Here is a 12,287-nt window from a genome sequence, read left to right as displayed (position 1 = left end):
ATGTTATTTGATCACCAACATTCATCAATGTCTTTTGTGTTCTGCAGAAGAAAGAACGGCATACAGGTTTGCAATGAGGATGAGTAAATGATGAGAGAATTGTCATTATTGGGTGAGCCATCCCTTTAATATCTTCTGTTTTCTCCGAGTTGTAGAACACTGTGTTAATCATTCAGTTCATTACATCTTTACATACAGTCTCATTTATGGCTCTTTCAGACATCTCATCAAGTGTTCGGTGCACAATGAGCTGAAGATTGACTTGGAATGGCCTGAGCTATTCATCTAGTTAATTTCTTTTTCAGATAATGAAAGACAACTTCTCACCGAGCGTGTGTTTTTAGAACAATAGCAGCCATTGTCTCCCAGTCAATGGAAAAAAACATCTTATTTAGTGCAGCATTGAGTATAACTCGAGTCTTTCTTAAACAACTAAATCATGTTGCATTCACAACTAAACCTGTGGGGAGCTGGTGATGCAGTGTATCAAGCATGTACAGTATTAGTCTTTGTTATGCACTTTTTGTACACTTTTTTATGAATTGTCGGTGTGGCATTGATATTGTAAAGCAATGCTGATTTGTCATTTCATGACCCCTGAAAGGTCATTTCGTTTACATTTATGCATTTTAAAGATGGTTCACTCTCAAAAAGGATGTGTAAAATACTAACACACTTTTTTATGTTGAGCACACAGAGATGTGTTCAGTTGTGGACAGATTGTGTCGTTTATATCAGTTTTTAGAGTGTTTTATCCCAAGTAGCGGGTGTGCATTTGGGGTATACAGTACATTATTTCAATCTATGTGTTTCCTGGGTATCAAACTCATGACCCTGTTCTTTGCTGTTGCCATGCTCTAGCAGCTGTGCTATAATATCACTGTTCATTCACTGCGTGTCTCAGCACAACACACTCCTGCCATGCTGCTGGCTTTACTATCAGCCGCTCACTGATATCGTTCTCCAGGTGCCTATCTTCTTGCATCTAGGGTATCATGAGTTGAGACAGACGTATTGATCTCGCAAGATCGATTTGGATAGAGATGATACAGCAACATTGCATGATTTATTCAAGTCTTAATATCTCAGGGCAGGTCAGTCCCACCAGATACCTTTCCGGCATGTCAGAGGATATCAGAGGATTGTCATAAAGTGCAAACTCAACTTTTTTTACTTAACAAGAGTCAGACGCTGTACACTTCGTTTACACTAAAGTTTGTCTGTGATGTCCACATATGGGCCAGTCTTGCAGTGCACTGCTCTGGATGCAGTGTGATAGCTGCATTTATTTTAATAACCTGCACTTTTTTCAGGAGCGTCAGCGCTGCATTGAAATGAAAAAATCTCAACTTTTCAGAAAGACGCAAGCAGGTCATGTGACAAGAAGCAACCAGCCAATATAGACAAGCTCAATGAAAATGGTGACACAGATGATCACAGCATAACTAAATCTAGTAGCAGAGTTATTGCAAGGTATTTTCAGTGCATATCATCCATATATCTTTTGTTTATACCTCCTCTTCTCAACAGCTATCGTGGCCCATGATTGGTTATCAACGACAGACGCCAGAAGAGCGCAAAGTCCCAGGGCATCATTTATCAACAGGGCGAACGCACATATGTGTGTAGTGAGTGCGTAAGAACAGATTCACGCAGAGTGTGGGATTTACCAACTTGTACTTATACGTAGAATTGTGCGTAGATATAAGTGTGGTTTTTGTGATATTTTAATCATTATTTTAAAATTATATAAATAAAATTTAACTTACTGCTTTTCTATTAGCTACTACATCGCTTTAGCAAATCATGATAAGATTTAACCAATTCCTCCAAGAATAACTGCAAATATTTATTTAAAATCAACAATACAACCTTAATTGAGCAAACCAGCGCAGAATACATTCACGTGATTTATAAAGGGAGGTGTTGTCAACATATATGGTAAGTTGGAGGCTTTTACGAATGCAAATGACCATGAACGAGCATGGTACTTGCGCACATGAGATTTATCACCCATGATTGCTTACTCATGAGCGTAAGAAGTGTGTTCGCACGATTGATAAATACGGAATTTTTTGGTGCTTTCACACATTCTAAAATTCATTCGTAAGACGAAATATTGAACCTTTTCTACGTACTTTTGGTAAATGAGGCCCAGGCGATTTGGAAAAAAGGAGAACGCAGTGCAGTTCGCGTTTTCCGCGTAGGTTTACACTCGAAATGTGAATCGGGCCCGTCTTTTTCTGCACTGCAGCTCAGATCGTCTTCTGAGGTTAAAACAAAGTTCAACTTTTCTGAAAAAAAATGCCCTACGTCAAGCTCCTTTTTCCCATTTAAACAATTGGTGACGACACAGTCATGTCGCTCGGCTGCTGTAACCAAACGCTGGCAGCGTTTTTTTAAACAATCTTTTTAACTTTATGATAATAGTGTCCACACAGATGAACAATATTGAATGATATTCTCTCTAAGTTTTTCCTGCTAATAAAAGAAAAAAAAACAATTAATCAAAATTAGTTCGTATTTAAAGTGCTTTTAAAACTGCAGTATGCAAGTTTAGAAACAATATAGTCATAATAGATATTTCTATACTATAACTATTATTGATTATAATATATATTTAATTTGAATAAAAAACTAGAAGTACAAACCTGCTAGTAATAAAATCAAAATGGAAAACACACTGATATTAGCTATAGTAACTATAGTAACCGTGGTGTTGCTTATGCAGCAGTGGGTCAGTTTTTTCTCTCAGGCTGCAGTCTGTAAACCCATCTGTCCAGACACTGACAGCCAGCGAGCGCTGGAGCAACACGGCAGCTGCCTGATAATGAGACACATCTACCCCCTCCACATCAAGACATCAAACACAAACACATCGATAATTGAGCTGAGGCAAGACATTCGTCTGAAATTAGCCATTTTAAAATACTTTTCTCAGTCATATTTCTCTCGACGCGTGCAACAACTAAATCATGATAAACAAGCAAATCATCACATCTGCGAGAGCCGCGCACGCAAAAAAAAACTTATGCATAAAATACTTGAATTTTAGTTGTTTCGTCAATATATTATCGACTGAATAAAATGCAGCGAGTCTCCTGGTGGCGCATGACCTGTTTGTTTGTGGCGCTGTGCTGTGCTGTCCTGCCTGCTTGGAGAAGGATTGATATTATGGCCGCGGGAGGTGAAGTGAAGGGACGCAAACAAAGGACCCTGGCCCCGCTTCCAGAGGGACTTGAGGCCACAGCCAGTTCACTTCACACTGTGCCACAATGACTCCCAGTGAACCCGGGACAAAAAAATGTTTTTATTAGGAGGAGAAGCATTTATTATTTACGGGCAGCTGTGTGTTTTAAAAACGTGCATGAGTGAGTTTTCACCTTTTTATTTTGAAAAAAAAAGCGAAAACCATGCCGTGACATTTAGGTTTTGTTCCAGTTGAGAGTGCCTTTCTTTCACATTAAGGGTCTTGGAAGGAAAAAGTGAAATGCAATGAAAGTATGAAGCGAAAGAAAAAATTGGATTGGAAGGCAGTGTCAGAAAGGTTACGCTCAGATTTTACTGTGTTGTTGAAAACACAACTGAGATTTGATCACTGGCTGTAGTATCACACTTTACGGTAAAACAAAAAGGTTTTATAAAAAACTGTTAGTTCCAGTCCTTGATTCTGATTGGTCAATAGCTGTTTTATTCACAGTAAAGCACAGCTATAACCACTTCACGATAATGTATATTAACAAGATTTTTACAACTGTGATCACAATGAATGGAGAGGAATGCAACGATTCTCTGAGGGCCGGGCCGGGCTCTTGTGAGTTGCTTGACAGCCTGTGCGCATGTGCAGTAGCTGAAGTGAATTCGAAAAAGGTGATTTTAGCGCAATTTAAGCTTAGAAAACCAAAGTTATGGTTAAGTCCATCAGGTTTAATTATTGATTGGTAATATGCTATTTAATTGAGATTTTTGCCAGTGATTTTAGAAATATCTGCCCAGCATTTAAGGAGATGGGACTGTTGTTTTCCAATGAGCGAAATAACTGCCCAGAGGCGTTGCAAACATGTCCACCAGAGCAGTTGAGAGAGAGGTCGCAACAATGTAAGTTAAAAAATTTCAAGTGTCACATGATTCATGGAGCCTTCAGATAGTTCCAGGAAGTTATGTTTTTCTTTAAATGCTTTATTTCTTTAATTTCTTTATTCATTAAATTACGTCTTTAAATGAGATGCGGCGTGGTAAACTATTGAGAGCCTCGTTGAAATGCCATTGCGATGAAAAAACTGTTCTATTGGAGTCAACAAAGTTGACACAACTCTTTCTCCCAATGGCTCTGGCTATCACTATGCACCCTTAGCAACCTCCCTTTGCAACAAATAAAACATTTGCTGCATCCCTATCAGCATACTATCCGTCTTGATAATATAAGAAAGTAGAATTAGTGCGTCCCAAATCGTAGTATGGTGAAAAGAGTATTCCACAGATTCCCGGATGGTCTACTACTTTTGGTAGATATTCGAAGTGCAGAACGATGCACATTCTAACGGCTAATATTACACACAACTCACCGCGAGCAGGCGGATTTTAGTGATTTTAGTCTCGTCTGCATTAATAAATTATATATTTGATGCGACACTAAATTAACAATGTTAGTATACAGTCATCATTACATATGAAACAATGAATGAATAAATACCATAATGGGAAGAAGAGCTGTATTTTGATGTGTGAAGGTTAAAGGCCACTATGTTGTCTGGACAACAACGGCTACTTCCACTTCCTGTCAGTATGTCCCAGTGCGTGCATTTGGGACCTCTTCCAAATGGCGAACTCCGGTCTTGTGGAGCTCATCTGAGTCCACACTTGTTGACGTCAGGAAGTGCAGACCTATAGGGCACAAGTCCACAATGGTACAAGGGAGAGCATTTTGGGACAGACTTGAGGTCATCACAACAGAAAAAGCACTAATCACTCGCGTGGTACTTTCTTATGTTTGTAATGCATTCATTAGTCATGACGTAAATGCAACTGCTTATGTATATTTATTTATTTGTATGCACTATTCTGCTGTATACACTTATTAATATACATATACAGTGTTATTTAATATTTCTCTATAATACAGAAGCTGTGTTGTTCAGCTCAGAGACATCAGAGACAACTACATATTAATCTCCAATAAAACATGGCTTATTAACTTAAGTAAGAAAATGCACTGCATTAATGTTTTTAGTCTTGAGTAGCTGGCTTAATAGAAAATAAATAGCAAAAATGTGAAGTAACGTATTAATACATTTATTTATAATTTTGTCAAAACATACATTTAAAAACGTATCTGTCATTTTTACGTAAATGTCTGACATCCACGACACTACTCCCATCCGTTCAGTGATTGGTCGCTCGCAAGGATTCCTGGGTAGAGGAGTTCAGTTGAGTCTGCATCAATGCGGGCTTCGTCAAAGACGGCATCGCCACAAAGACACACAGAGACTCGTAGACTTGGCGAGCACGCGCTATTTAAGTCCACGAGACCCCAAGTCCACTTGAAATGTACCATTTGGGACAGGGCAATTGTTTTGCTACATACTAAAATGTATATACTTTTCCATTACAAAAACAGTACATACTTTAAGTGCATAGTATAAGTAGGCCAATTGGGACGCAGCAATTCTGTTGCTGTTTACAATCCATCAGACTATTCTTTTCAGTGAAAGGAGGACTTTAAGTGATTTTACTTCATGAAAGTTGCGTTACATACATATTTTTCAGCTTTAATATTTGTATTGTGTGGTAATTGTTTTATAAAACCAATTAGCTACTGGAGGCTAGTGCTTTATCTTGAATTTTTGTATGTTGGCTGCCTAACAACATCCCTCTGCTGTGATTTCTTTACAATATAACATATCCCATCATACATTATTGCTTACTTATCAGGATATTTTGACCAAAATAATTTTAGTTGATGATATGGTCATGTCGTAAGTTGTTTTATTGGCATTAGAATTTTAACAGTTCTTAATAGAGTAGCAGTTCATTATATTTGTCTAATAACTGATGCTATCATCATAGCAGCTTTATAGCAGTGGTATTTACTGTTATAATGGACATTTGGAGTTATGAAAAAAAAAATATCACTGTCTCTCTAAATGAACGTTTAATATTCTTTACTAAAAGAACAATGATTGGGCACCCTGAAGGATTCCTGATTATCACTATTGGACAGATGTTTCAATTACCAGGCTGACGGTTCCTCTTTATTTCTGTTTGATACATGAACACCAGTGAGGGAATGCTACAATTCTTGGGCGTATTACAAGGGCAACCCGGAGCTTTGCTCATTTCATGACCTTTCACCCTCTGACCATCACAAATCAAACAAGCTGGAAAGCGTGAACGAAGCAATTAAGTTGTTCATGTGCTCCATACAAAACGCTAATCACATTTTGATATATCGAGTGGTTTCCGTACACTTCAATAAAACATTATTCTTAGGGCCAGAAAGGTCCCGGGGAAAATGAACCTTGATCCTCAAGCTGAAGATTCAGAGCGAGTTCGTTTGTCAGTCTATGGAAGCTCTTGATCCTCTTCAGGGCAATGCTTTTACCCGCGGCACAGAAAAAGTTTCCATATACTCGAAGTGGAAACGGGTTCAGCCTGTCAATGAAAGCTCTTATTATGCATTGAAACCTCAGAAGATCACGCAAGGTTAAATCAGCGGGGTTGAATGTGTGCACGCCTAAAGTGAACTGATGTTAGTCTCACATCTTACATCCCATTTGTTGCAACAAAAATGTAACTCAGATTCGACAGAAAATAAATAAAAATATTTGCACCTTTGATGGTAGGTCTGTCTGCTTACATGAAAGAAGGCCAGGGCAGAATGTAATTTTGTAATTAATCTCTCTATCTCTCTCTCTCTCTCTCTCTCTCTCTCTCTCTGTCTGTTTATGGGGAATCCTAATGCAACAGCCAACCAACATATCAAAAATATGATAACCTATCAAAAATAGGTAATGTTCATCTCGCACTAAATGTCCTTTCTGTACATTTTAAAGCTGTTTTCAGAAATAATATGAATGTTTTAGTTATAGCCTACACATACTGTATAAAGCTATGATTTGCAAGATGATTTCTGTGGTAGCAGTGAATTAACTAGAATTCATAAACCATTTGACACTTGCAGAATAAACACAGCCGCGGGAAAAAATAAGAGACCATTCAACTTTTCATTTCAAATCAGCATTTCTAGATGTATTGTTGCCATTCCATTTCACTGTTTGTTGTATTTCAACATAATCAAACCTCAGAGCGACATAAAGTCATCCAACAGCAACGTGAAAGGCTGACACAAGACACATTTAACTGTTTCCTGAACTTTTCCTATATTCATGTACAAATATTACTGTAGTATTTTTTCTATTTGAGCTCTGAAAAAAATACAGAGCATATTTTGACCTGTCTCTACATTTTTAATTTTTTCTGCAAATTCTGCACTATTTGCATTTTAAAATGAGAGAAACACTCTGAAATGGTCTCTTAATATCTTTCTGCTGCTGTATACTGTTTACTGAGTTATACAGAATACATTATATAGATATACGGATAGAAAAACATTTTAACATAGTTTTCCAGATTTCCTTTACCTGGCAGACACCCCTTTACTGAAGCATTATAAAAGGCAGAATATAAAAATATCCACAAGATGGCCCACGATCAAAACAACAACACTGCCGTAGCTTGACGATGCTGTGATGGAGCATGGAATGATGGGATATGTTGTCTTCAACTCCACTGCCGGTGCCCATCAATCAGACAGGAACGAGAAATCATTTTAGCAGATGAGGTAAAGTTTTATTGCAATAATTGTGGTCCAGAAATAAGTGACTCCTCGAAACAAGTTAGTGGTTTGCTAGACACTAGACACTTCTTCCGCATTTGTCCATGACAATGTTGTCATGCGGTTTCTACGTCAGTTAAGGCGGTAACAAAGTGGAATGCGGATATGGCGCCATTGACAGGAGACTGCACAGCCCCGTGTCACTGTTTAGAATGCCGATTTTCTCATGATTTACAAGCAGTTGGAACCATTTGAGAAATTGTAAGTACTCTGTTGATCAAAACATATAACACTAGCTTAGTGGTTTTTGGATATTTAAATGTAAAATTGTTACAAACTGCACCTTTAACTCTTACAATTATTATGTGGTAACCGGTAATGATTTCTGGTCATCTGCAACTAGATTTGTAGTTATATTTATTCATGCATGTGATTATATATGTTCTTTTGTCTCAGAACAAATCCTCTCATGTAATGTTTTTCATATACATTACACTGTAAACAAATTTTGTAAAAACTTGTGGAAGCTGGGAAGCAAGTAAAATACCATAAAATGAAAAAAAATTATTGTATATTTCACTCTTTTTCTGCAATTAGATTTTTTTTACTGTAAAAATAGCAGTAGAATTCTGTCAAATTCCATTTTACGGCATAAATGAAAATTCAAAATCATTAAAAACATGAACTTGTACACTTCTCATGAACGTATCAAACTCATGTTGTGTAACTGAAAGCAGTATATTGCTCTGTTAAAGACGATTTCTATACCATACGACAGCTGTGTCCTCAGAGTGTGTTCTTTTCTCATATCAGTGGAACGACGTTAGGATTCATTCATCACCCTGTCCCCCCCCCCTCCACAGAACATCCATCAGCACTACATGATGAAGCCCCATTTTACCTTCAATATTTGAAAACAGTCTCCTTTGGGAAAGACGTTTTAAAGATAACATTTTCTGGACTTTAGCTCAGACATGAGGTTTAATCAAATGGAGGATTGCGATCATATCAGATACTGACCGTAGCCTTGAAAGTTGATTCTGTAGATGCATAAAATAGATTCTAATAGCTTATAAAGCATTGTCACATATGGGAACAGGGAATCCCAAGCACTTTAAAAAGCTCTAGAGACAAATCATCTGTTGTATAAAGGATTGCATATAAGAGCACATTTTTAATAAAAAATCTAAACACCATGTTATCTCAATAATCAGTGTATTACATTTGCAAGCAACTGCTTTGTCAAGTCTGCAGATGAATATGGGGACATTTCTTTAATGTTGAATATTAGATTATAATACTTTAAACTCAATATTGAAAATGTACATCTGCAAGGAGATTTATAAGTAAACCTTTCAATATTGCCAGTGCAACCACATATCACTATAAGAGTATTTTAAGTATCTCTCTATGTTTTCTCTAGTTATATTGGTGATTCATTGACTAACTAAACTTGCTAAGTGTTTTCATTAAAAGCCTGTGGAAAATAAGTTTTACAGAACTGCAAATGACATGGTTGTACTTTGAAATACCAAAACATGAAACTGTATATTTAACTTTTTTCAGAATTACGTCTTAAACATTTAAGACTTATTACATCTAAAGAGAAGCAGTTTCTGCTGATTGTTTGTTGCCTGCTGAACAGAACACTGTGCTTTCACTTTCACTTTTCGACAGAATAAGCTACAAAGTCTTTATAATAGTCTAGAGACTATAAGAATGACGTTTTGGACAGAGATGCAGCTTTGCAGGATTGTATTATAGGGAGGCAAGAGCAGGGTGTAGCCAATGGGACGGAGGTGTGCTGACGGTGAGCTGAGGTGTCTTCAGATGCCAGCGGACCCAGGGCTGGTGGACTAGCTGGCAGAGACAAAGGAGGCTGGAGTGGGAGGCTAGGCGGGACCTTCTTGGAGGCTGGAGAGGAGGTGCTGCCTGACAGAGAGCTGGGCAGGACCAGCAGAGACTCGGGAGACCAAGGAGAGCTAGGCGGGACCAGCAGAGACTCTGAGAACATAAGAGATACAGAACACACTGGAGGTTCAGGGGAACTCAGAAAAACTTCTCCAAACCAGTCAAATAAATCCTCTATAACAGCACAGTCCATACTGCCAGAGGCCAGTTGTAGCTCATCCTCAGCAGCGGGAGTGTGGGCGGAGCTTCCCTCTAAGCCTTCGATATCCACAAGTAATCCAACAGGAACGTAGGGTGCTGCTGGCTCACGCACCTGGTCAGACGTGTCATGAGGCTCGGGCTCCGGGGTGATGATTGGCTCAGTCGCGATCAGTGATGGGATTAATGCCATTATAAATAATTTCCGTTACTAACGACGCTAGTTTTTTCAGTAACCAGTAATCAAACAAATTACTGTTTCCCCTGTGACAACGCTGTTACCATTAACGACAATAAAATGCACTAACATAAGCACTACATTTCCCTCGTTATGGTGAAACACAAGGAATCTGTATGTCGTCGGCATCCTTCTGTCTCGAGAGACAATGGAGTATCTGCGTCTGGGTCAGTCTGTTGTGGAATTACAGTGCCTGCTGTGGCTAAACAGTCCAAAGAGTCTGTTGCAGTTACTACAGGTGAAGCCTATGACTGCTTCTCCTTCTGTGGGCACTGACTCTGCCGTCTGTGCCGTCTTTTCTCCTCCCACTGGTCATCTCTCTTTCCTTCGCTCAGCTTTATCACACGGTCTGCGGTAGCAGTTTTCAGATCCGCAGGATTCGGGCTCTCAGGTCACGCTTGCAGATGTTTTTGTACCGGAGCACTGGCCTGTTGGTCTGTTGCCGGTGGCGTGCTCGCCATACATGATGTCCTTAAGATCCGGCCATCCTGCATTCGGCAAGGACAGGAGTGCATGCATGCCTAATGTTTTTGACTGGGCCAGCACTTGAGTTTTTGGGGCACGGTCCTGACAGGTGATGCCCAGAATCCTCCTCAGGGAGCACAGATGGGAATAGTTAAGTCTACATTCTTGACAGGTTTACATAGTCCACATCTCACTGCCGTAGAGAAGAGTACTTAGGCCATTGGCCTGGTACACTTTCTTCTTGGTGTTGATGATAAGCATGCTATTGTTCCACACTCTCTAAGTCAGGAGGACCATCGCTTTTGATGCCTTTTAATGCCTTGCCAGGATGAGACCTTTCCGACGAGCCAGGGTTTGTCCTGCTGCGACCTCGGATTTCGGAGTTTTAAACGTTCTAAAGTCCTGGGCAGAATAATGATGACTTAGCGTTCGGAAAGAATTTACTTTTTTCGGATTGACAAACCAACATTCACCGGTCCGTATCCGAAAAGACTTCGGAGACCTCGTTGGAGAGGAGAGAGGACACGTTAGAGAGGACTCGTTGGAAAGGTCTCCGCCGGGGCATTCAAACGATGCTGACAGCGAGTTGATGCGACCCCAAGGTTGAGAGCTAGAGTTGCCAGTAGCTGAAAACGTTGAAAGATCTTAGCTCCGGGACCCGGTGACCCTTCAGTTTTGCATCGGTTTCGCCCAAAAATATTCTCTAGGATGGAGCAGTACCAGCTCTTCAAGATCAAACTTCATCTCCGGAAGAAGTAAGTATTACACATCGTTTAAATCACATTTTTTAAATAGTGTGTTAAACATGTTTGCGGGTGTTGTTTACAAATTCGCGGCTAAACCTGAGACATGGTCCAAAGACAGGTGTTATGTCGTAACGTTAGTGGTAAAACGCATCGCGCCCATCGGTTCAGAAGTCTTGTGACCGACATAATTTCTGTAAATCTATTCATTACAACAAAAGAAAGTTATAACAGTATCTTTGTCTGTGAGTTCATTGCTTTCTCGTATGTCTTAAGTCCGACAATACTTAGAGCGGATAGACACAGAGTTTGCATTTGTAAGACAATGAGGTTACGTAGAAATTGCTTCTCATAACACCTGGTTGCTGATCTTTACATACCGTCTGTCATATACAAGTACTCTGAATGCATGTTTTTGCCTATATCCGTGTTTATGTCTGTTCAATCATCACTGGCCAACATTAAATACAGCAAATGGTCAGCATATGTTGTTCTATCTATGTTTTTGTCTTTTCTATTTAATTTGTGTTTATGAACTATTATTACTATTATATTATCGCATTTTCCAATTTGTTCAACATATTGTAATGAAAGATATGTTGTGTATGTTGAGCTGAAACTTTACAGAGACATTCTGGGGATACCACTGACTAATTTTACATTGCAGAAAACCCCTGGATATGCAGCCCTTTAAAACTACTCCTAAGTATACTTGATTTTACTGAGTGAAAAGTTTAAGCATATTTGGCCTATACTTGTCCTTAACCTTTTGACTTCTAAGTTGGCTATACTTGGCTTGTACTTGTGTCTTTTCTTTGCTTGAGTAGCCTTTTAAAAAAAACTTCTCAAAGTTAGCAGTGCTCTTCTTGTTGATCTGTTTGTCGTAGATCCATAAATG

This window comes from Triplophysa dalaica, chromosome 8 (genome assembly GCF_015846415.1).
Source record: "Triplophysa dalaica isolate WHDGS20190420 chromosome 8, ASM1584641v1, whole genome shotgun sequence".
NCBI lineage: Eukaryota > Metazoa > Chordata > Actinopteri > Cypriniformes > Nemacheilidae > Triplophysa > Triplophysa dalaica.
Note: the sequence above shows the minus strand (reverse complement) of the source record.